This window comes from Pleurodeles waltl, chromosome 7, assembly GCF_031143425.1.
Source record: "Pleurodeles waltl isolate 20211129_DDA chromosome 7, aPleWal1.hap1.20221129, whole genome shotgun sequence".
Lineage (NCBI taxonomy): Eukaryota > Metazoa > Chordata > Amphibia > Caudata > Salamandridae > Pleurodeles > Pleurodeles waltl.
The window spans coordinates 1,239,263,465-1,239,290,811 of NC_090446.1; the positions used below are offsets into that span (position 1 = coordinate 1,239,263,465).

General features: G+C 42.4%; 1 protein-coding gene across 1 annotated transcript in view; it reads right to left on the reverse strand.

Moving 5' to 3' along the window:
* The window catches only part of DNAH9 (dynein axonemal heavy chain 9), a 975,671-nt gene that overhangs the window by 513,568 nt on the left and 434,756 nt on the right, over positions 1-27,347 (reverse strand). The window lies entirely within an intron of this gene.

The following is a 27,347-nucleotide window of genomic DNA, read 5'->3' on the forward strand; positions in this document are numbered from 1 at the left end:
CTGAGAGAAAGAGACTTTAAGAATTCTCACCCTAGAGACTTTAACTTTGATTTGCCCCGTCTTGCCTATGCAATACCTTTGCCCCATTCTCCTTGCCGCTGCAAGGGAGCTTGCCCTTAACTTTGCCCCTTTGAAATTTGCCCCATGCTGACCAACCGGTACCTGAAGGATGAAGACTTTTCTTGAATGCTGATTGTATTTGGTAAATATGAAAGGATAAATGTATTATGCATTGTGTTTTTCCTTTTAGGTACCAACTGCTATTTTGATAGAGTCCTAGCTAGAAGTTTTCCAAATTTGTGTTGACTAAATTCGTTTTGCATGAAAGTCCCACATGCCAATGCTAATTAGAGGTTAGTCGAGGTTTTCATTCAATGTATCATGAAGAATTGAAATCTTGTTATGCTGACCGAATGTATGCAATTAGTCAAATACAGTTAGTCACACTGGTGATTTGCATTGCTATAACAGAGTGTATTATTATCCAGATTTTATGTAGATTGCGTTTCTTCCACCGATATGGACAGCTAGTAATGTTCATATACATATATCAATTGGTTTTGAGACATATATATATCGTGCTAGCTTTGTTAATATAGGGAAATAAATTCACTAACTTTTAATAAACTGGTGTGGTTATTCACGACTGAAAGGTCATGGTGCGCCGAAATACCAACTGTTATTGATTTCTGATGTGTTATATTGATCTATTAATTGAGTATTGATTACCGATTACAACGGTTATTGATTATTGATCTGAGTGACTCGACTAGTGAGGATGAGGAGAGCCCGACACGGTTAAAAGATTCACCGACCTCCAACGTGTCCAGGTACAGGTAATTTATAAGGGCTGGACGCGTTATCAGTAGATGGTAGCAGAGGACGGTTTAGCCCTTTGGGACCCCATCCGAACAATAGACAGAGTCAGGTTAGAATTTCCTTTGATAAAACAAGTTGGAGAGATGATGATGCCCTAAGTCCCCAATGACTTTCCCGGGATCTCGGAGCTTGCGAATGAGGAACATGGAGGTATGAGAATGGTCTCAGCATTTCTAGTGACGGTATGAGTGAAGTTAGGGTTTCGCGCTTGCACAGCTTATCGCTGCAGATTAAGTGAGAAGTTTGTGAGGATTTAAGGGGTTAAAAGATATTAGAGGAGTGTTACTCCAAAGGTGTAAGAGTAGGGAAGTCATCGAACTTCACGTGTGTGTAGCGCTTTGAGCAAAAAAAAAAAATTGTCCACGTGGTTGTTGATGTTGAGACGGGCCCTGCGAGGTCGAGAGACTCCGGAGTATGTTGAAAAGTGTATGTGACACTTGTTTGATGTTGTGATCTGGTCGGTTTAATAGGTTGATCGGGCGTGGTCAACAAGTCGGTATGAATGTTGCAGAGTGAAAAAAAACTTCGACTTTGAAATTTGACAAATTCTAAAGTGCACTAGAATAGTTCATTGATCAGTTGAGAATAAAGTTTGCGGGTCAAATTTTGCTTGCGAAAGTGGGAAACCGAGAAAGATGGAATAACTGCCGAGGCTAGTGAAAAATCCCTAAGGTTTCTGAAGCGATTGTATTACCTTTCCTGTAGTAAACCGACAGATCTGTTTTATTCTTTTGGTTAAGTGCTCGCGTTATATTGCAGAAATTAGTTTATGAGTGAAACCGAATGAAAAGAGGACAAGCCGTGGGACTTTGTCAGCCGCAGTGTGCGAGTGTGACGTCACTAGGAGCCGCACTGGGATAGGTCGGTTGGTGAGAAGAGTCGCGCATGGATTGGACGCAGTCCATGAAGCGCAATTGGAAGGGGAAAGGCAAGCGAAGAGTATTCCGGGAATTAAAGTTGCTTATTGATTTCATATTTTAGAAAAACAAAAGACGGAAAGATGAAATTTTTCAAAGCATTTAAGAGTGCCATGAGGGGAGATGTTTATATTAAAGCAAATGTAGGAGAAGAAACACCGCCTGAGGGTACACCAGCTTACATCGTCATTGAAGAAAAGGGTGTAGCGCCATGTCTATGGCTAAAACAATGGTGCAAATTGACAGAAAAACATGGAAGTGTAGCGTTCCCTATCCATGGGTCGTTTAACCTAAGGGTTTTAGAAAATCTGAGATTTGCGCTATACGACATGAAAGTACCTCCAAGGCCAGCACAGTTTGAGGCATTAGCGATTTGGGAGCTAATAGCTAGAAACCAACAACAAAAGAAATTTGAGACAAGAATAAGGAAAGTAGAAAAGACACTAGCGGATGCTAGATGGGACAGCACACAAAAGGTTTGGAGATCAGACGTATTGCAGGGAATTAAATTGTTTCCAGCGATTACTGATGAAGCGGAGACGGAAGGAAGGAAAGCCACCTGTAAGACAAACAGGAGTCAGTCCAGAGAGGGAGAGAGCAATAGAAACTCGAAAAGGGGAGACGAGTCAGATGATGAGGAGTTCATTATACAATTGCTGAATGATCGCCCACCACCATACGTGGAAAGCGAAAAAGGCTCAAGTATTAGTACTGCCCCTCCAGAACCAATACTGGGTAATGTAACACCAAACTTGAGAATATCTCAAAGGCCGAGCGGCTCCGATATGCCTTTCTCACCACGAATACCACGTATTCAGAGAATGTACCCAGACGTCCCAACATTGAAACCTGCTGATAATTATCAGCCACAGGTTCAAAGGCACTGTTGCGATGAGCATAATGTGGGAATGACTTCCGATTCAATGGCGCAGGGAGGACGAAACTATCAGAGACCGACATTGATTCAAGCTGAATCAACACAGTTCTCGCTGTCCCAAAACCAGACACAAGAAGTGCGAGTAGTAGAAAGCCAGTTAGGTATGCCAGCAATGATGAACCACAATGTGGGGGATTAACATGCCACAGAATTCGGGGAACAGACAGAATCCAGACGCGATATCTCTACCTATCACTGTAGGTCCACCAGTACCACTGTACATACAGGCAAATTCAAGTACCAGCGACCAAGGGTTAACGATACAAAATGGGACAGGGAGAAGATGCATAGAAACCACTCCAGAGACAACTCCGATAGCGGCACTGCCAAATGGATCTGGGTCCTTGTCAGAATTTAGTCCAATTCCAATTTGCGCTCCGTCAACGGTGGTAAGGTCACTTCCACCACTATTAGTACCGTTAACCTCACAGACTGAAACATTACAGAAACCGTCAGTGGCAGTTGATGTAACTGCTACATTGATGGGACTGAACGCGCAACAGTTAACACAATGGTTCAACAGCCTGAACTCCCCACAGAGTACATCAAGCGGGAAGGGAGAAGAATACCTGAATAAAATAAGGTTGGGTATGGAGGCAGAGGAACTGGTAGAGGGAACAATGGGTTTGAACAGATTAGAATCATACACAGAGGAAGAACTAAGATACATGTGCCCTAGGATTACAAGAGAAGTGAGCAACATACATAAGAAATTACAAGAAATTACAGACAGAAACGAGATCGATATAGGTAAGACCAAACACCTAAGCAGAAGTTACAGGTTAGACTTTGAGACAAAAGATTTTGAACACATGAGATCCGCAGGGATGAAAACACACCTTAAAGAGATACTGCATAGCGCACAGGTTTGGAGATGTTTAGACAAGTGGGAAAGCAGGTGGGTCAAGAAAAAGGATAAAAAGAAGGAAAATACTTCAGAACGAAGTGAGAAAAAACAACAGAATGACGATCTGATAACTATGTTACCAATGAGAGAGACAGCAGGGGGAAAACTTGTACATGTACCATGGCACAGGTGCGATATTCAATCCTTTACGGATGACTTTCCCAAATTAAGAGAGAAGCCGATTGAGTGGTATCAACAAACGGATAGAGTTGTGAAACTCGCGAAGTGTCTCTGGGAAGACCTGAATACCTTATTTGAATTTGTGGTTCCGGCTGATTTGTGGGAAGATTGTAAAAGGGCTGTAGGTTGGCCAACGAGTGAACCAGAGAGAGATAGGGACACAGGTGCGCCACCACCTACGGTAATGAGTTTGTACCATAAGGTGATCGAGCACTTGAAAACCAAGGTTGCGTCGAAAAATGTGGATTGGCAGAGAATTGACAGAACAGCCCAAGAGGTTAAAGAGTCTATAGATGCGTACTACGAGAGATTGTTGAAGGCGTTTAAAAATTACAGTGGCACGGAAACGATTGAGCCAAAAGACATGCTCCATTTTGTGTTCAGGTTTGTGGAAGGGCTGAGACCCGAAATTAGCCAGATGATTAAATCGCATTTGATTTGTTGGCAGTCAAAGTCGATCGATGAAGTGTTGAATTATGCAAAATACTGCAGTGATGAAATTGAGACAAAGCAGAAAAGGTTGAAGGAAAAGGTGATGGTGATGCAGCTCAGAGCAGCTCAGACAGGTTTACAAGGTTTGCAAGGTTTTCAACAACAGATGCCGCAGCAGCAGCAACAGGGAAATGTTATGTTTCAGCCGCAGATGAGAGGCAGAGGTCGAGGAGGTTTTGTGAATAATGGTCCTGATTTGAATACCGTTATGATTCCAAATGGTATGCAGGCAATGAAAAAGGTAATGCCATGTCACACGTGCGGAATCGTCGGGCATTGGAAACGGGAGTGCCCAATGATGGTGCAGGAAGGTGTAGGTCAGCAAAACAATGATGTCAATGCATTTCAGACTATGAGAGGACCGAAACTGAGAGGTCCGAACCCACATTTTCAAAACAATATGAACCAGATGCAGGGTCTACAACCCATGCAACCGCAACAGGTGCAAATGCCTCGTGTGCAAATGACACAATTGCAGCCAATGCAACAGCAGTTTCCTATGGTACCTAATCAGCAAATGCAAATACCCTTAGCACCAATGAATCAGCAACAAGCAATGCTTCCTCAAAAGGTCACGGGTCAGGGAATGAGTCAAAATGACACAGTACACCAATTCCCACTACACAGCGAGAATGGAATAAACGATGCATGGGAGAATGAAAGTTCAGATGAGGAGGGAAATTGTGTGCTTGAAGAATTTTTGGAAGTTGATCAAAAGGGTCCGTATGTGGAGGGAAGAGTCATGGGTCATCGCGTTTCATTCTTGGTTGACACAGGAGCTACACGTTCCACTGTCAGGAGCATTGAGGTACCGAATTTGCCACTTTCAGGGAGAACAGTTCAAGTAGTGGGAGTAGCAAACAGGTACTTGACAAACCCAATCACAGATCCAGTACAAGTCAGAATTGGTAATTATCAAGGGTCACATAATTTTGTGGTATGTGACTCAAGCCCGATATCACTGTTAGGGAGAGACCTATTGTGCAAATTGGGATGTTCGATTATGTGTTCGAACGATGGAATTAGAATTCAGACGAGCAGTGATGGGGAAGAAGAGGACAGTGTAGAAGGGGATGAGATGGAGACTGTCGATGAAGAGTATCCTCTGATTACCCTTTTTCCGATGATCACTGAAGCAGATATTCCAGCTGAATTACAGGAAACAGTCGGAAAAGAAGTGTGGGACATGACAGGAAAAGAGGTGGGATTGGTGAAAGGAGTGGAACCAGTGAAAGTGACTGTAAAACCCAATGTAACCTTTCCCCAGACCCCACAGTACCATATGGCACAAGACACCCTCATGAAAGTCGCCCAACTCATTGATGAGTTTGTAAAGCAGGGAGTACTGAAAGAAGTGTTAAGCAGTCCATGTAATTCACCAATTATGGGACTAATAAAGCCAAGTGGAAAGGTCCGAATTGTGCAGGACTTGAGGAAAATAAATGATATAATAATTAAATGCTGCCCTGTAGTACCAAATCCAGCTGTGATAATGTTTCAAGTCCCTTGTGATGCCGAGTGGTTCTCAGTCATCGACTTGTCACAAGCATTCTTTTCGGTGCCTCTTCATGAGGACAGCCAATTTCTCTTTTGTTTCAAATTCTTAGATAGGGTTTACAGTTGGTGTCGAATTCCTCAAGGGTTTTCGGAGTCACCGTCAATTTTTAATCAGATTCTAAAGAAAGACTTGGAAGCGTTAGAATTGCCATTTGAATCGACCCTAGTACAGTACATTGATGACTTACTGATTGCATCCAAGACAGAAAGTGACTGCACAGGCGACACCATTGCCCTATTGAACCATTTGGGAAGGAACGGACACAAGGTGTCTCCTTCAAAATTACAGTTCTGTCAGAAGAAAGTGAAATATTTGGGTCACCAAATAGAGAAAGGGTCACGGAGAATAATGAAAGAAAGAATAACAAGTGTACTTCAAATGAGTCCCCCAAAGACGAGGAGGGAGGTGAGAAAGTTTTTGGGAATGGTGAGTTACTGTCGCCAATGGATTCCCAACTTCTCAACTCTAGCAAAACCTTTACTGAAACTGACCCAGAAGGATGCATTGGATGAAATTGAACTGAAAGGAGAAGAGATGGATGCTTTTATTGAATTGAAAGAATGCATGTGCAGGGCTCCAGCTTTAGGTATGCCTGACTACACAAAGCCTTTCACATTGTTTTGTCATGAATGTGATGCATGTTCCTTGTCTGTCTTGACCCAAGCCCATGGTGGCGTGAACAGACCAGTAGCATATTTTTCAGCTACTTTGGATCCGGTAGCAACAGCACTGCCAGGGTGTTTGCGCGCCGTAGCAGCAGTTGGTATCAGCCTCACTCAGAGTGAAGGAATAGTGATGGGATACCCTTTAACAGTCATGGTCCCTCACTCAGTTGAGATACTTTTGACACGTTCCCGAACACAGCACATGACTGGTACTAGACTCACAAGGTACGAAACAATAATTCTGGGGTCACCTAATGTGCAGCTGAAAAGGTGCACTACGTTGAATCCAGCAACTTTGTTTCCCAGTGAAAATGCTGAAATTGAGAACGCTGAAGACATCGAGCATGACTGTCTTCAGGTGACTGAATTTTGCACCAAACCAAGACCTGATATCAAAGATACCCGATTGGAAGAAAATGATCAAGTTATTTTTGTTGATGGTTCATGTTTAAGAGATGCACTGGGAATATTGAAAGCAGGATATGCTGTATGTACTGTAACAGGTGTTCTGGAAGCATCTTGGCTTCAAGGAGTTTACTCTGCACAGGTAGCAGAATTGGTAGCCCTTACCAGAGCGTGCCAACTCTCTGCATTAATGAAAGTTACCATTTACACTGACAGCCAGTACGGGTTTGGAATAGTGCATGATTTCGGACAACTGTGGTCACAGAGAGGCTTCATGACCTCTTCAGGATCACCAGTGAAAAACGGTGAAAGAATAAGAGAATTGTTAAATGCCATTCAATTGCCAGGGGAAGTAGCAGTGGTAAAATGCAGTGCACACTCGAAGGGACAAGACTATGTTTCCCTGGGAAATGGATATGCGGATCAAGTCGCAAGGTTTTGCGCATTGAACTGTATATTGCTTAGGGATGAATGGAATTTGATAAGTGAACCAGAACTCGAACCAAGCGAAATATTTGCTCTGAAGGTGATAGATACGATGGACGAATTGAAATCCCTACAGAATGATGTCAGTGAAGATGAAAAACTCTCGTGGACCAAATTACAATGTGTAAAGAGGCTAGATGAATTATGGGTTTCAAGTGAAGGAAAATTCGTTCTTCCAAATAGCCTTTTGACACAGATAGCTAGATTTTACCATGGACAAGCTCATCTTGGGAGGGATGCCATGATTAGGCTATTTAAAACTGATTGGTTTAACCCCAAATTCCGCCAAGTTGCTGAAGCAGTTTGCCACCGTTGCGTCATTTGCTAACAGATGAACGCAGGGAAGGGAACCGTAGTAAATTTGAGCCACATTGGAAGAGCAGGGGGTCCATTCAGCAGGATGCAAATGGACTTCATTGAGATGCCTGTGCATGGAGGCTTGAAGTATGTGTTGGTGGTTGTGTGCATTTTTAGTCACTGGATTGAAGCATACCCTACACGCAGAAATGACAGTCTCACAGTTGCAAAACTACTCTTGAGAGAGTTAATACCACGATTCGGATTCCCGATCTCTTTAGAATCAGATAGGGGAAGTCACTTCAATAATGAAGTAATAAAATTGCTTTGTGCAGCACTGAACATTGAGCAAAAGCTGCATTGTAGCTACCGCCCTGAAGCATCAGGTCTAGTGGAGCAAATGAATGGCACATTGAAATCGAGAATGGCGAAAATATGTGCATCGACAAACTTGAAATGGCCTGACGCATTGCCTTTGGTACTAATGTCAATGAGAAACACCCCTGACAGAAAGACTGGACTGTCCCCACACGAGATCCTCATGGGCAGAGCTATGAGACTTCCAGCAGTTCCCGCAAATGCGCTTTTGAATATTACAGATGATATGGTGTTAGACTACTGCAAAGGTCTAGCTGATGTGGTTCGATCTTTCTCTCACCAGGTGGAGGCAACCACCTTGCCACCGATCCAAGGTCCAGGACACGCCCTGAAAGCAGGTGACTGGGTCGTGATAAAGAAGCACGTGAGGAAGTCGTGTTTGGAACCCCGTTGGAAAGGACCTTTCCAAGTGATTCTGACGACTACCACCGCTGTGAAGTGTGCGGGAGTTCCCAACTGGATTCACGCCAGTCACACAAAGAGGGTGTTGTGTCCCACAGATGAGGAAGTTGAAGCGCTGAAGTTACCAGTACCTGAGAACAAAGTATCAAGCGCTGAGACAGAGCAAAAAAGAACCAGAAGCGAACAGGCGGAATTGGAGGAGGGAGAAATATTCTCTGAGGACGATGCAACTGATTCACTTGGGGAAGACCAAGGAGGAGCCTCAGACAGCGACAAAGCAGCTGAAGGTGACAAAGAACCTGAAGCAGCTGAAGGTGACAAAGAACCTGAAGCGGCTGAAAGTGACAAAGAGCCTGAAGAAAGTAACGGTGACAAAGGGCTCGAAAGAGGTGAAGAAGCAGGAGAGCCTGATCAGAGGAGGGCTTTCCCAGAAGCAGACGATACAGAAAAAGAAAAGGAAAACCTGATTGACTCCCCAGAAGGAGGGGACAAGGCAGAACAGAACTAAGCTGCTCAAACCCCTTCAGAAGAGATTGCAGGTCCATCAAGTGGACACAGTGCAAAAAGAAGACCGAGCATATCGCCAGTAAAACTAAGAACTAGAGAAACGTTGAACGACATTGAAGGGCCAAGGGTGAAAGAGAAAAGAAAGGAAGTGCCTGTCATAGTACCAACGCCAAGTGAAGAAAAGGACTTGGCCAAAGAGGAAAGCACTAGTGAGAAAGAGTCAAAGAGAGATGCAAAATTGAAAAGAAAAAGGATACCGAGCAGGAGGTATTCCGGTCCGGAGTGGGCGTACGTAGCCAATAACGATTGGTCAGACGAATTCGTATCCCTCAGTCTTGAGAACGAAGAGGCAGAACTTAATTTTGGAAATAAAAACTTTATGGACTCTGTTGATTGAAACCATTGATCACTTGACAGACTTTTCAACCGGCTAAGACATTGCTAGCTTGATTGACTTTGAAACCGATTTTGAGACAACGCTGCTAACCGATAAGAGACTAAGCTGCTAAAGAAACTGTGTGAACATTGAACTCGTTCAGCTTTGTAAATACCTGCAATTTAGAAAAAAAAAAAACGCTTTGATAAAGAGTCTTCAACTTTCTGATTCTATACAGATCATGACTAGCTTCACTACACAGGGGCGTAAAATTAAGTATTGTAAATACATGTGTATAGGCTTAATAATCGCATGCGTACTAATAATTGTAGCAATAGTTCTTGGAATGCATGGTAAAAGTGAGAGTGAGACGAATGATGCTTCTACTTCTAAACCTATTATCGTTACTGAACTAACAGCTCTGAAGAGACTTGAGCAAGACGAGAGACACTTGCATGATAAGAAGGAACTTTCATCTAACGTTTTCTATCGCTTGCTGAGTGAGTATGTTGAGACCATGGATGCGAAAGATTGTTATGTGTGTACACAAATACCTACCTCAGTAGTGGAAGGGGTAACATATCACAGCATGCCTCTTACGTATGGAATTACATGTAGTATAGTAGCGTCCAGATTTTATGCTCAAAAAGACATTCATTATTTCTATACTAATTACGATGTTACTTTTGCATATGTCCCCATAATAGGGCATTTAAGTAAGATAGCTCGAGATTATTATGCCAAATTAATGAGGGAATTCTTTGAACCGATGTCACCTTTTCACACAGCTCACGCACATAGAGAGAACCTTACATGCTTGCTTTCACCAGTAGAAATAGAATTTTTAGACCGCACTGATGATAGGAAGAATGAAATGAAGGAGAAATTAGAGAGGGAATTACACGAAAGGACGTCTGTAGATAATTATGCTTTTGCTGCAATAAAGACACAAGGGAAAATAGCTTTAGATACATTGCATGTAGGAAGATTTTGTATACATAGATTTCCATCATATTATGACACAGTTTTTGTGGGAACGAGTGAATGTAAACATACGTATGCATTTCAATCTAAGTGGACGTTCATGCTGAATGGACAAGACCCAGTTATTCCTAGAGTATATGATATTTGTGGACTCAACGCCTATTATCGTCTTCCTAAAGGATGGTATGGGAGGTGTTATTTGGGAATAGTGTTCCCAAAAGTTTACCAACTAGACGACTTAAAGAAATTTCCAAAGCTGTCTGAATCACATCGTGTTCAGAAAAGAGAGACAGCTTCTGGTGTGGTAGGAGACATATTTGGAGCATTGATTCCTTCAGTAGGAGTCATATTGAATTCAATCAAAATACGAAAGTTGTCTACTATTGTGGATAACATGCTGACAAAGTTTTCAGGAGCTATAATCCTGATGGATGCTGAACTCGCTGCAGAAAGAGCTATGACTCTTCAAAATCGGCTTGCCTTAGACATTCTTTTAGCAAAGGATGGCGGCGTTTGCAAAATGCTTGGCACGCGTCACTGTTGTACATATATACCAGACAACAGTGGGAAAATTAGAACGATGCTTACAAATTTAACTAAAGAAAGTGTAGATTTAAAGGAATTGAAAGAACCCGGAGTTTGGGAGAAAGTTGGAAAAGGATTTGCTTCTGTGGGAAATAGGCTCAGCAACGTTTGGAACGGATTGCTACTGAAAATAGTAGTGGGAATATTAATAGTATTAATTTGTTTATTAGGCCCATGGGGAATATGGAAAACTATTAAAATACTAAAAGCAAGAAACAAAAGAAAGAGAGAAGAGAAAATAGAGAACAAAATGGTGGAAATATATAGGGAGAAGTCAAAAGGGACTAAAAGAAAAAAGGAATTGACTGAAGTGCCAAATTACTATACAGAATTTTAATGGGATAAAATTTGTGGGTAGATTTGATGTGATGACATAATTAGTCATCAGAGGAGGGATTGATGACGCGGAAAAAGAAGGTCCGACATATATTCATGTATACCAAGTAATCAAGACATATAATGAATTGTGATTTTAGTAAAGAAAAATATATACGAGGGAAATTGTGCCCTCGGGGTAGTTCGCCATCATTGTAAACGAGCTTTATTAATTGTGAAGTATTGAAAATGTAGTAATCCATCATAATTGCAAATGTATGCTATGATTTCTTGCTTGAAAACTGTTTTGCTTAGCTTAAATTTAGTACAGGCTTTGGCCTAGTTGCCTGGTCTCAAAATTCTAACTGCGTGATTTTCCTTTAACTAATGAAACATATATTCTTGCTTGAAGTTGTATTTTTCCAGTAGAAACTGGCTGGTACACTTATCTCCAAGGTTTCGTGCTAGGCCGGTTACATCCCCTTTGATACAAGGTCAGTCTCTGCAGGTGCGGACAATGAAGGTACAGATACCAAAAATAATTGGCAGACCATGATACAACTTGTGTTCCAAGGCTCCAAGGCTAATGTATGCACAAATAAGTTCTAGTAAAAGGCAATTTTTCATTGGACAATTTGAAGCCAACCTATGAACCCTCCAATGGAAGACCCTGCAGAATTTGGAATGTTTCTTACTTAAACCCACCGGACAAAGAGAAGTCAGCCATTTTCCTCGATGCCAGTTTGAAGCCTGATGCCAGACTCCATTTTGGACGACACCCTGATGCCCTTTTCTCTATCTGAGAGAAAGAGACTTTAAGAATTCTCACCCTAGAGACTTTAACTTTGATTTGCCCCGTCTTGCCTATGCAATAACTTTGCCCCATTCTCCTTGCCGCTGCAAGGGAGCTTGCCCTTAACTTTGCCCCTTTGAAATTTGCCCCATGCTGACCAACCGGTACCTGAAGGAAGAAGACTTTTCTTGAATGCTGATTGTATTTGGTAAATATGAAAGGATAAATGTATTATGCATTGTGTTTTTCCTTTTAGGTACCAACTGCTATTTTGATAGAGTCCTAGCTAGAAGTTTTCCAAATTTGTGTTGACTAAATTCGTTTTGCATGAAAGTCCCACATGCCAATGCGAATTAGAGGTTAGTCGAGGTTTTCATTCAATGTATTATGAAGAATTGAAATCTTGTTATGCTGACCGAATGTATGCAATTAGTCAAATACAGTTAGTCACATTGGTGATTTGCATTGCTATAACAGAGTGTATTATTATCCAGATTTTACGTAGATTGCGTTTCTTCCACCGATATGGACAGCTAGTAATGTTCATATACATATATCAATTGGTTTTGAGACATATATATATCGTGCTAGCTTTGTTAATATAGGGAAATAAATTCACTAACTTTTAATAAACTGGTGTGGTTATTCACAACTGAAAGGTCATGGTGCGCCGAAATACCAACTGTTATTGATTTCTGATGTGTTATATTGATCTATTAATTGAGTATTGATTACCGATTACAACGGTTATTGATTATTGATCTGAGTGACTCGACTAGTGAGGATGAGGAGAGCCCGACACGGTTAAAAGATTCACCGACCTCCAACGTGTCCAGGTACAGGTAATTTATAAGGGCTGGACGCGTTATCAGAGGCAGCCAACACCCAGCAAAAGGAAAAGACAAAGGGAACCGCCATTTTCGTTTGTGCTTGATGCAAGCGCAACCCAGCTACATCTAAGACCCTGGCTCCACATCTACTCCCCAGACTCTCCACCTGTGCGTCTGCTAGTGATTGACTGTTTCCACATAACAAGGGAACCTGGGAGTTGCCAGGGACCTTGGGTAAACACTGTAATGTAAAACAATGCCCCCTGGACATATGAATGCAACAATGCTACCAACCAATTGGTTATTTACTACAAACAATAATCAGAGAAATGTTTTTTTATAAAAGCATTGTGTAACGACGCAGTGGGTGAGAGTGAAAAATGTATTTGGTACTCTCCCATGAATGATACGCACACATCACACCAGTGATTGAAAGTGCGATCTAAAAACAAGAATAGAAGGGTATGTGTTCTTGGCTAATCAACAATATAGGTAACGGTCTGTCATTTCAGTTAACTACTTCAGGACCGTCTGCTACCTCTCCTGCATGCACGCAACGAGCATCATGCAGCAAAAGCCGTGACACCCAAAATGGAAGCAAACCAGGAATACCTTGGGCAGATGCTATTTCTTCTAGGAAGGTTTTACAAATTATCCGTTACACTACCAAATATGTTGAATATTCCAGTTTGATCTTGTATCATTTTCTCGTTATTACATTCATTTGAACTGATCAGTTCTTCTGAAAGCATGTCTGTCTGTGGCCCACTGCTCAAGTGTCAAAAGTATTTAACTAGAAAAACTTTGGCATAAAAAAAAATACATTGGGTGTGAAAGCATAATGATATATGGTAGCTATTTTACCAAACACTGCAGTTTAATTATGTGTTTAACTTACCTTATTTATGTTATGTGGGATCAAATTACTTTTTTTACGATCATCTCACAGAAGTAAATTACAGATGCAAAGAGGTGCAATTGGTTGCGGTCAGCGGGGCCTGAAGTACACCTGTTTGTGTGCAACCACTGTGCTATTTTGGACTAACAACAGGAAGAGCAATAAGAACCGTCGTACAATATTTTGTAATTCTTACGAGAACATTTGGAACTAAATAAACACAAAGGCACTAGTAAAAAGAATAAGAACACTGAATTGTATTCAGTTAAACCAATCAAAAACGTACAACTAAAACACATTCATCCATGTTTGTCTGCTACTCATCCATGCATGCCTGTTGTGTCCTGGGTTGTAATCAACTGTAGAAGCGGAAGCTGTCCAGCCCGCAATTACATTAATACTACAGCGCCAAGAGATGTGCGAGCAACAACTACTTATCGAAGCAGAGGAGTCCTCGCAATAGCCACAGGTGACAAACAACACGGAAATGGATCTTCAATGTATGTTAAACTTTTAGTCTCTTAATTTTCCTAAATTATGCACAGTCTGTTAACTGCCATTTCACTGGTGATAAACTGTCTGCCGCGCGTCTCTTTATCATGTTCTATTAGACATTAATCCTGCAGCTAAACATTTAAAATGTGACTTACAAGCCCTGCGTGATTCCCTTTGTCAAAACAGGTTGACAGCTCCCTTCATTATAAGTAGGCCTATGCTAATTGTCTCATTAGAAAACAGTACCTGAATCCCTGCTTTTAATTAGGCTTGCTAATGAAGAAAGAATTGAGAGCAGGTCTCTACATAATGTTGAGCCAGAACACACAATTAGGAAAGTGCTCTGCCAATTCCAAATTTGACACAGCCAGAAAATGACGGCTGCTGTCCTAACCGCCTGGATTCACAGCTAAGTTATTCCAAAAGTATCTTCTTTGTGGCATGAAATGGGGCCCACAACTTAAAATTGTACACAAGTGGTCTGTTATGCGGCATTTTCTTACCATTGTATTATGCTTTTACGGTACATGGTCTAACAGCCTCATACAACGTGCTGTTAAAAATCAGGTGAGAACATTTAAGTAGGGACAGTGGCGTAGCGTGGGTTGTCAGCCCCCGGAGCAAGGCAAGTAATTTGCGCCCCCTAACCCGGGGCAAGGCAAGTAATTTGCGCCCCCTAACCCGTGGATTTAGTCTCTTCCAAGATGTTGCGCCCGGCCCCCCCTGCACCCCCCACGCTACGCCACTGAGTAGGGAGTATACAGGAGTAACCTCAACTCACTGGCTAGTGAAAGCTACAAAGTGGCACCTCACCCACAGTTCACCAGAATTTGACTCTGGACCTATGGATGAACAGAAGACTGTACTTGCAGTTTGAGAGGCCTGGACCTGCTCCCATTGGTATCCAGTACTAAGACGTGCCTGGCTGGCTAAGCTGTGTGCACCGACACAACAAACTTCAAGAGATTTGTTCCTGGAGTGTCCAGCTGACCAGTCGAAATTGGAGGTGTATTGGCTCTGGTGGGGCCTAAGCTGCAGTGATTCCTTCCCCCTATATGCTGTCCCTAAAGTCCGGACCAAAAAGAGCTGCCCTATAAAATCTGAAAAGTTGTGATTTAGAAAATATTTAGACTTCTATCACCTCTGGCGCATCAATGGGTCCTTTCTACAAATGTGTAGGATTTCGGGCAGACTTTGTTGGATAGAGCTTCAGGCTTTCCCCACTTGAGCTCCATAAAAAACTAAGTGCAAAGTTAGAAAGTTTGACTGGGCAAAGAACTGAAAAATGATCACCACGAAATTTGCATTTCTCCCACTCAAAACGTTTCTCACCAAAACCAATGGCTTCCGTGGCACCGTGTCTAACAGCTGTCTGGCTTAGAGAGCTTTGCTGGGTACAGTCAACCAACTTTAACAGTTAACTTAACTCTATTTTAATAAATTAGTTGTATAATTTTTATTGAGCTGTATTTTGACTTTTTGACTGTTTTAAATTGCTAAATACTATGCACATTTCCTTAATTACGCCAGTCTGCTCTGTGTCATAGATACTAAGGGTTTGAACCTAGTTTTAAATAGCTGAAACTGTGTTTTACATTAACACATTTGTGGCCTTCTTCCTTGTGATGGACTCCCATCTACCCCAATTACTAAGCCACTTTCTTACAATCATTTTATTGTGCTGCATGAGTCAAGTTTCGTCTTTCAAACGATCCCAACTGTAAAAATGAATCATAAAACAGTTTTGATGTTTTGTACATCATTTCTCTTAGAATGGCTGCTCAGATTCAATGGATATAAAATGGTAGCTCAAATTCGAAGTGCACCTGCTAGCTTTTAACTACCATCAAAACCACAGGAGAAATAACAATTCTCTCTCCTATGCTTTAGCTGACTTTTTGCAGTACCTTGCCATTATGCAGTTACACAGAGTTACAGGCTGTGTTCTCTTCAGCCTCTAATTCAATTACTATGGTCGTGGAAAAGTTCCATACAAGAAGGGCACAAGTGCACACACCACACACAGTGCCCTTGCCGGAGTGTATGGATTTTCTCACTGAACCTTACCTTATGCCTTTTAAGACTGCAACCTGTATCCTTGTTCTTTCTAACGGTTTCTAGGGCGCAGCTGCAGATTCAAGGTGGTTATGTGGAGGCAGGCTATTTTTTAATCGAGAGAAGCCATGACTTGGAAATCAAACCAGGACCAATGTTAGACCTTCCTTCTTTCCCCCTGCCTTCTTTAAATTATGTGTGCAGGTTGCATGCACATAATATTATTGTTTTTAAGCTCACATTTACGGTAGTAAATATTGTTTGGAAAAGTTAATGATTCAAACAAGTTATGGTGAAATATGGTATTCAGAGGGGATTTTGCATCCTGGCCTAATATTTTCAATTGAGCAAGATCTTTCATTAGCATAGGGCTTATTCTGGCCTGAGGAGTTGTGGTGGGCAAATAAAAGTTGAACTGGAATATGGCTGTGAGTAATTACCACTGGCTGTGATTAATTCAAGGTTTCTACCCATCATTTATTAATTTTCCGCAGAAAAAAATGTATGTTGGAAAGACCATCATAAATAGGGTGATGTTAAAAATGGGGGTTTATGGTTGGCAGTCAGGCTAACCCCTGTCCAATCAAGGACCGTCACTCTAGTCAGGGTAAAGGAGAATCACACTCAGTTAAACTCTGCTCACCCCCTTGGTAGCTTGGCACAACCCAGTAGGCTTTACTTCAGAGACCAGGTGAAAAGCATTTGTACCAACACACAGTAATATAGTAAAAACACACCAAATGACTCAACACAGGTTTAGAAAAATAGCCAATATGTATCTAAACAAAATAAGACCCAAATGACAAACATCTGACATACACAAGTCAAGTTATGAATTTCTAAAGATTAAACTAAAAAATAGCACTTAGAAACACAAAATGTTTCGATGAGGTGATAACACAGCATCGTGATGGAGTCGTTCCCAACAATCCGATGCCAGTGGCGCCAGGTACAGAGTTACACAGACCCTGAGGTGCAGTACCTTAGTAAAATGAGAGCACAAGCCAGTGTGCAAAGTTGTGGATAGCGGCATTTCTGATTTCGAGGCGGCTTTGGTTCCAGGGCTGTCAGGCAAAGGAGTGGAGGCATCACGAGGAGGCACTGGGTTGTTGCTGAGGAGTGGCGGAGGTGAGGTGGCCTCGGTGCAAAGCGTTGAATCTGTGCACTTTGGGCAAAGTCGATATTCGGCGGTCACGAAAGGGTGCAGCGACTTCCACGGAGTCGCGGACGTAAGGCAGGGCTGCGGTGGTGTCAGGCCTGCAAGGGTCGTCGCACTACAGTGAGGACCATTGAGTCGGTTGCAGGCAGTGTCACAGGATTTGGCAGCAGCGTCAGTTTGGAGTCGTCCGAAGTAGTTTTTCTTGGATTTTCATCAGCTTCTCCTTTCAAGGGCCCAGGGACTGGAAAGGGCACCACTTGTCAGGGCAGGAGTCTCAGCAGAGAGTCCAGGTGCTGGTAGGGGAAGTCTTTGATCACCCTGAAAATTTAGAACAGGGGGCAAGCTCATTCCAAGCCCTTGGAGATTATTCTCAACCAAGAATATACCACAAAGTTCAGTCTTTGTCCCCTTTCACAGGCAGAAGCAGCAACTGCAGGATAGCCAAACACAGCACAGTCACAGGCAGGGGCAGCTCTTCTCCTCAACCCTTCAGGTCTTCTTCTTGGTAGAGGTTCCTCTTGATTCCAGAAGTGATCTGCTTTTCAAGGGTTTTGGTGGCTCTTCTTATACCCCTTTCTGCCTTTGAAGTAGGCCTGCTTCAAAGAGAAGTCTCTGTTGTTTTCGAGATCCTGCCTTACCCAGGTCCCAGACACACACCAGGGGGTTGGAGACTGCATTGTGTGAGGGCAGGCACAGCCCTGTAAGGTGTGAGTGATCACTTTTCGCCTCCCTCCTAGCACAGATGGCACATCAGGATATGCAGGCTACACCCCAGCTTCCTTTGTGTCACTGTCTAGAGAGAGGTTCAAACAGCCCAACTGTCACAGTGACCCAGACAGGGAATACACAAACAGGCAGAGTCACAGAATGGTTTAAGCAAGAAAATGCCTACTTTCTAAAAGTGGCATTTTCAAACACACAATCTAAAAACCAACTTTTACTACAAGACGTATTTTTAAATTGTGAGTTCAGAGACCTCAAACTCAACATGTCTATTTGCTCCCAAAGGGAGTCTGTGCTTTAATAATATTTAAAGGCAGCCCCCATGTTAACCTATGAGAGAGATAGGCCTTGCAACAGTGAAAAACGAATTTGGTAATATTTCACTGTTAAAGCATGTAAAACACATAAATACATGTCCCACCTTTTACATACACTGCACCCTGCCCATGGGGCTACCTAGGACCTACCTTAGGGGTGCCTTACATGTATAAAAAGGGAAGGTTTAGGCGTGGCAAGTGGGTACACTTGCCAAGTCAAATTGGTAGTAAAAGCTGCACACACGGACACTGCAGTGGCCGATTTGAGCCATGTTTACAGCGCTACTAATGTGGGTGGCACAACCAGTGCTGCAGGCCCACTAGTTATTATTTGATCTATAGGCCCTGGGCACCTCTAGTGCACTGTACTAGGGACTTATTAGTAAATCAATATGCCAGTCATGGAAAGCCAATTTACACATACATTTTACATTGGAGCACTTGCACTTCAGCACTGGATAGCAGTGGTAAAGTGCTCAGAGTGAGAAAAACAGCAAAACAGAGTCTAGCACACATCAACAACCTGGGAATCAAAGGCAAAAAGTTATGGGAGACCACGCCAAGGATGGCAAGGCAAGCCGGTGGGCTTTGTGATGTACAATAAACACCAGCCCTGTGGTGGATTGGTCACTGGTCAATGGTTTCTAAGGCCAGATCCTAATGCTCTGCCGCCTGAAATCTAGTACTTTACCCACTTCTAAATAAGGTAGGGGAACCGCTAGTGAGGCCATGGGTCCCCTCATTCTGGCTTGGGATTTCTAGTTGATATAGAAGTCCTAACCAAAGTAAAAACTCTATAAAGACAGAATTTTGTAACTGGCCACCATCAGCTAAAATGCATAGGGAATATTAAAAGGGCAAACAACCAGCTGCACTGCATACCAGAATGCGCATGAACCAGGATAAGTATGAACATTCATATATGTACAGTAACATGCCATGTGTCTATGTTACTGAACGCACAGACCTTGCTGTCAGACTTACAGGGGTATTGCGCCAGCATAACGAAGTGACACAAAAATAGCAAAGTTTGGAAAAAAACGGACGTTAAACTCTAAATATACCTCACTGATTAAGTATTCATACGCGTTCAGCTTTTAAAAATGCATTACAGGATGCAGCTTTTTTCGGATTGTTATGTTTTTTGTCAATTGTGCTTTTCCCTATCAAACATCCTCAAAAGAATGGATGAGAAGGTATATATGAATTGCGATAAGGAAATAAAAAAAACAAATTAAGTTAACTATTTTAACAAAAGATCACAATTTGGTTTTGCTGGACTCAGCAGTATCTGGGACAGGCCGAAGTATAGCTATTTCGAATATACAATATGAGAGATAGGGAAATCTAAAAGGATAATTTTAAGATGTTCCTTGTACTGTTAGGAGCGCATCGTGGGAGTATTGCAAACTATCCAACAGTGGTGAGCTAAGTTGCCCTGGGACTTTTCCACAAGCAGTAAGTTGAAGGGAAACAGCATTAATTAAATGATTTGTCATACATTCAGCTGTGGACGTATTTAATAGCGCAGAGAGATAGTGCCAGACTGTTAGCCAGCTTATTTTCTCCCACTCCTTTCCAATTTTTCAGGTCTATTGTAGCAGCGGCCTCATTAGGCTGATAAATGTCCCCCCGCATAACACAAATCACAACTGAATGGGGATTTATACTATGAACGATACACAGAATGCCCACTTTGTTCCAGGAAATCTGTGTGTTTCAGAAAAGTTGTTCTCCTCCAGCGTTGTATCACAACTTGAGATTATGCCAAATAGACTGTACAAATATTTAGCCTAAAAATATTCTGGTATCTGCGCACAACTGGTATTTATACAAATGCTTATTACTACCCAATAACCCTGCAGCTAAAATACCCATTCGACAATGAACCAAAAGGGGAGTCCTGAGAGAAGAAAAAAAATATGTTTCATCCTTATGAAGACTACATTTAGAAAACTAGAGAAAAGATTTGGCGCCTCATGTACAAAGATTCAAAATAAGAAATCGTAAATTGGGACTAATAATGATTTGCAATTTGTGGTTTCTTATTGAGCACATACTAGAATGGATTCAGTAAAAGTGGTCGTAATTTGCTCACAGAATTCCAGCAAATGTATTGGTATTTTGCTAACCAACTTATATACCATCAGGTTGGTCCTTAAAATACTGAATCACAGTGGGTCACAAGTCGACCTACTTCATTAATTTGCTTGAGTTAGGCTTGCAAATTGCAACACACTACAATTGGCCACAACTCAGGGATGCTATCACAGGGATGGAGACCTGCTGGAGTCAACAGACCACCATGTCTGTGATTGCTTGTATGTAAAGCAATCTTTTTGTTAAATGTAGTACATTTTCCTCAAAAGAAAACAGGACACATTTAATTTAAAAAAAAGAAAAGTTACACAAACCTTTTTGAGGAGTGGGCAGTGGTGTCATGGACCTTTGTCTACTCCTATAAAATTATTTTTTACAACATTTACAAGCAAAGCAGTGCCTTGGAGACCCCTTCCCATTTACAAATGGCTTACCACCTCTTCTGAGTGGGTGGTAAAGTAGTAATATTTTGCGAACGGATTTCCATCTCAAAACAAACAATTTCTTATTCTTTGCTTTACCTAGTTAATAATTGAGAAAGCCTTTTCTAAATTGTTATTTGCGATTAGTACATTTCAAAAAGTGTTTTAGCTGTTGCAAACCTGACCGTTAAAACACTTTGTACTTGAGTCCCTCAATGGTTTTGTAGGTTAATGCAGTCACCCTGTCAGGCCGTTCCCTATTGTTTTGGTCATAGCAGTATCTTATTTATTTACATTGTCTAGTAGTTTCATTCACCGCCTAGCTTGGAGTACACTCTATTAGTGATGTCCGCTCTTTTGTTTCTATATTCCAAAGAAGATGAACAGTTGTAAAGTTGGTCTACAATCCTTGGTTTAGTCTATGTAATTTTAGAACTGTTAAACAGATACAGACTGCTTATTTTATGCCACCAGAAGATGATGGATTCTGTAAATGATACAAAGGGACAAATAAGCCACTAACTGATGTGAAACAACACCTAAAGCAAACATTTAACCCAAGTTCATAGAACTGCCTTCAACCAGAATAGAGGTTTCTCCTAATATAAGTACTCATCCACATTGTAACTAATAGTTGCTATAAAGAGTTGTTTTCCAAAATAGATCATGTAGCCTTGTACTGTGACAGGCTCAAATGGAAAAAACATTCAACTTATCAAGACTTTGCTTTCGACAGATAGACAACCTCGCAACGCGAGGACCCCATTACTCATCATTCTTGTAATTGAAGAAGAAAAGTCTCCACGATATCAAGCAGCTTAACTTTGGCTAGAGTCCTGCAGAAAAAGGATGGGTGAGGCATATGACAATAAGGTTGCAATGAAAACTAACTCTGGGTATCTTGTAATGCACCCCATTGAGGTGGGACTCTAATCGTCGATATTTGAGCCCATTTTGCTCATAAAAAGTCAACATTTGTAAAAGTCTTTTTCTGCCGGGCAGTTTTTGTGTGTTCTGCACTGCATTTTTCAGCTGAAATTTACTTGGTATTTGTTTTCTGATGTTTCGTCTTTTTTAAGCCTGATTTCGATTTTTGTATGCAGTGGTTCCCTTTGCTACACATACTCAGATATTTTGTCACAAATTAGATGTTTGTTCTTTTCTCTGACTCAGAGCAATCGTGAGATGTGTCACAGCACTGCCAATGCCCCACTACTTGAAAACTCAGATTTTTTTAAAATCTTGGCTAAAAACTTGATGTCAGGACCCTAGACTGTAACTGGTCTGCGGTCTTACCTGAATATTTTACGGTGCTACGCTTTGTATAAAACATAGATGTCATAAAGATACAGACATACGTATGACATACATTAATCATGTGACACCTCTAAACCCAATTGAAGACTGCGGCACCTCAGGGAAGGGACAATTGATTATTTTAGACTATAAAATACTTTATCTCCCACAAACAGCAGACAAATGTCAGAAAAATAAATGCATATATTTTGAAATGTACTTTCTCGTCAGAAAGAACTAGGCAGGCAAATTGTCAGAACAATGTGATCATAAAACAACTTGATATAGCTACAATGTGCTCCCTCATATCCTTCTATGACATCACTAAATTCTAATGCAGGTGATACTGGTCTACAAATGTAAGCACTGCTCTGCTAATATGTTTTATATGTTCCTACAATTTGGTGGCTTTTTTTATTTTTCTTGATGACTTGACTTCAACATCTACTTTAGTATCCAATTAAATCAAACTGATGACCTTTCAGTGACATGTTTAGAATGTGAAAGACTTGGTTGTTGCTGAACAGAAATAAGTGTAGCAATGTTTCCACTCTCTCTATGCTCCCCATTGACTCCCAATGGCCAACAGTTCAAAACATTGTGTCTGCTCCACGAAAACACCCTCAACATCTAAACCATATCTTATGAGCACTCAGCTGCCATTGTACCACTCAAGGAAGAAGCCTATATCTACTAAACTAAACATTTGTTTCTGCCTCCACCCATCTTGCATGCAGGGTACAAACCTTCTGTAGAAAACTGGGTTACTGGTTGAAGAGGTTGAAACCCTACTTTTCTTGACACAGTAAAAAACACAAGCAGACCCCAAATTAACCTCTGCTTAACCCTCCGGTTTCTTGAAACAAAGCAGTCAGGCTTAATTTAGAGGCAATGTGTAAAGCATTTATGCAGCACTTCAAATAGTAATAAAGTGAAAATACAACAAAAAAACTCACATCACTTTAGAAAACTTGAGTATATTTTAATAAATCAATTGACACCACAATGACAAAAATCCAATTAATTTTTAAAGATATACTCATTTTTTCTAAAGTGGTGTAAGATTGTTCTTGTGTGCTGCTCACCCTCTTGGTAGCCTGGTACGAGCAGTTCAGCTTATTTCAGAGGCAGTGTGTAAAGTATTTTTTTTTGTACACACACACACACACACACACACTCTCTCTCTCTCTGTCTGTCTCTCTCTCTCTCCCTCCCTCCACACCAGTTTAGAAAAATAGCCAATATTTATCAGAGAAAAACAAGACCAAAATGACAAAGAAAACAACATACAGAAGTACAGATAAAGATTTTCAAAGATGAAATGTAGTAGTGCACTTAGAAACACAATAGCTCCAATTGGGGCTAATAAAACGATTTGATGGAATCACTTCCAACAGTACGGCGCCAACCGCAAGGGAGCACAGGCTAGCTATGGAGTCGTATAGACCCCTGTTATAGTACCTTGGAAAACGATGAAGTAATAAAGATGTTGCTTGGTGTCAGGGAGGTGAGGTATCGCTAGAGCTAGTGTGGTGTTGGTTTCTCACTGCCACTGGGGAGGTGAGGCGTTAGTTCCTTACTGCTAGGCAGGGGAGGTGATGTGGCATTGGTAGCCAGATGGCAGTCCCTTATGACAAATGTGGGGTTGATGAATCCAGTAGATCAAGTCGTGAGGGGTTGACTTTGCGGAGCTGCAATTGCATCACGGGGCCACAGGTGCAGTGGTGAAGTTGGGTGTCATGGACATTGGTGACATAGCACTCTAGATTCACGCTGTGCCAGGACTTTGAAGACGCGGCTTCGGGGCCTGCGCTGTAGGTTGCGGTCATTGCACTCAGCGGGAACCACGGCTCTGGTGCAGACTGCGGTGCTGGGTTGGGGAGTGGTGCCGGTTTCCCAAGTCGCTCTGGAAGTCGATGCACTAGTTTCTTCCTTGTTGCACCAGTACTCACTCCCAAGGGCTTAGGATCTATATTTGGCACCACTCAGCAAGAAAGCCCAGATGCTGCCAGGTAAAGACTTTGACATCCCTGAGACTTCTTAACAGGAGGCAAGCTCAGTCCAAGCCCTTGGAGAACCTTTGGAAGCAGGATGTAGAATGCCAAGTCTAGTCATTTCTCTCTTGGACAGAAGCAGCAAACAGCAGGCCAGCACAACAAAGCAACAGCAGAGTGGCAGCCCGCCCTGCAGCATACAGCTCTTCTTCCTGGCAGAATTTCCTCAGTCCAGAAGGATTCTAACTAATCTCTAATCTCTTAGATATCTTTATGCCGTTTTTTTGCCCCCCATCACAGGGGAACGCCCCCTTAGCACACATTATGCCTGGCGCAGGCATAATCTAGCGCAGAGGGTTACAAAGTGGCACAATTAATGCATTGCACCACTTTGAAAATTTGACCCTGCAATTTTGGCCTCGTCGGGCCACGTTAGCGTAAAAAAAAAAAAAAAGAGACGCTAATGTGGCACAAGGAGGCGCTGATCTGTCATAATATGTTCACTAGCATTGCAATGGTCAAATATTGGCCAATATTTTCTCTTCACCACAAGCACTTGTACTAGAACATCGCCCTACAGTAGGGGGCATTTAAAAATGTAATTTTGTAAAGCATTCTAGAGTTCGAGATTGACCACTATTAGTTTGGCTATGTGGGCCACCAAATTCTTTGTGGGTTGAGACAACTGGCTTATGTCAGGTTTAGATGAGCTGAGAAATCTTGATATTTTCCAGCCTTAAATAAGAGCTGTGAGTGTAGTGCACAATGATCTTATAAACACATACATGATTAGCTTCTGTAGAGGGCTACACACTCAAAGGGTCCTAAGTAGAGGTGGGTGGTGAACTCCGCTTACAGAGTCCACAGACTTACTGCACTCCGTGCTCCAACTGGAGCATGGAGTTTGGCAAAAAAAAAAAACAGCCAGTGGTGAAGCAGAGTTAATTGGTGAACCGCTCACTCACCCTTAACTCCTCCGGCTGAGGCCAGAGCTTGACAGACACCAAGCTGCGCCAATGAGTGGCAAATAGTGTGCTGAGCTCATGGACATGTGACTGTGAGGCAACTGAGGCCCCAGGAAGAAGTAGCAGGGAGATGGGCTGAAACTCAGAACTGTGCCCACTGGCCCACCATGGTGCTGCCAGAGCTGCACGCTACCTTTGATTTACAGAGAGATGTGCTGCCCCTGCTCCTGGAGCCAAGCCCGGGGACCGACAGCCAGCAACACCCCTCAGGTAATCAGAAACTATTCCTGAAAGAATGGCAGGCAGTAGTCTTGGTTGAAGTAGAAGGATAGCAGAGAGTCAAGTATACAGTGTCAATGTATACTGGAGAATTGGGTAGGGTGTAGATGAAAATAACTGCCTTTAGACCAATACCACATGTGTCTTGATTAGCAAAGGTTACATTTTAAGTCAGCCGAACATGCACTGTTGGACTTGTATTTTTGAATGCCTCACTCATAGCTGCTTACGGCCCTTATGTACAGCTCCTTCAGGCAATACTGGCTTGTCTTCAGCTTGTGGTTTCTCTTTTTACACTATAAATATGAACAGCTTGCAAAATGATGTTGGCAAAAAAAAACAGGACTGACTGAAAGTGTGTTGTGCGTGTCACAGCTCACTTGACGCACATAAATTGAAGCTCTCACCCAGTAAGTGCACAACACTCACGGAACTGTGTATTCCTTCACTTCCTCAGTGTGCATACTCCCTCCCTCAGTAGGTGCACAGTCCTACTTTCCATGGGTACCATGCCTGCATCCCTTTTTATACACAGGTGTCCTGTACATCCCCACCCCATGTGCATAGCCTTTCCTCCTTAGGTTGTCAGCCTTCCCTTCCTGGTGCGCACCCATCACTCCCTGTGTGCTCTAATCTCTTCCTTCCTAGGTACGCACCTCTCCCTACCCTTTCTAGGTCTGCCCCTCCTTCACCCTCTTCATGCACAGGTGTGTTGTACATGCTCCTTCACCCCCTAACAGGTACATGAGCCTTCCTTCCTAGGTTCTCTGCTCTCCCTCTTTAGTGTGCCCTGTCACACTGTGTGCTCTTCCCTCCCTGGGGATAATCCCTCTCTCCCTAGGTACATAGCCCTACACTCCTAGGTGCTCGCTTCACCTACGTCTGGTGCACACCTTGCTCCCTCTTCCCACAGGTGGCGTTGCCAGGCCTTTGTTCACCTGGGAGATGCCAGCGAGCAGGACAGGTGCCAGCCAGGGCTCAGGTAATGGATCCTCCGGTGGTTGATAGTTTCCTTTCCGCCCACACCCTGGTCCCTTCTATCCATGTATGTGTGTCACCTCTGAGAATCAATGCACCTCCTACAGAGGTCTGTGTGTAAACTGCAAGTCATTATTTCCAATTCTAGGAGGGTAGGTCAGGCAATGAATGTGCCTGATGGAGGAATCTGTGTCCAACTGAATCCGGACAGTATGGTAGTTAAGAGGGATAACAAATCTGCTGCAGAGATCTGTTTGTGGCCTTTATGCTATGGGTTTGGCACAAATTATAACTTAGGTGGTTCATGTGCCTGACGAATAGATCAGCATGTAACCTACTGGTCAGTGGTTTTGGGCTCAGTGAGATAGCTCAAGGGGTTGTTGCACCTGCCCCCAGAGCCCTATTCCACACTGTTCACAGATTCTGATCCAGGCAGAAGACCTAGCTCTGCCCATTCAGAGTGGATAAAAATAGCAATTAAGATGTAAAGTTAATTTTGGCAAAGGTAATTCGGTATAGGTATATACATGGAGGCTTGGTCATCTCTGGCCTGGAGCGAATGCAGCACTGGGGTGTATGGGGTCATGGGTAGGATCGGGTGGCACTGCACCGCACGCGGTACTCCGCAGAATTTCACAAAGTTTTTAGATAACTCAGTGGAATTCCGCAGAGTAGAACCCTTTGAGCACACCCCTATCCTGTGCCAGACAAATAATTATTTACTTTGTTTCTCTTTTCAGTGCAGCATATACAGCAATGATAATTTAGATAAT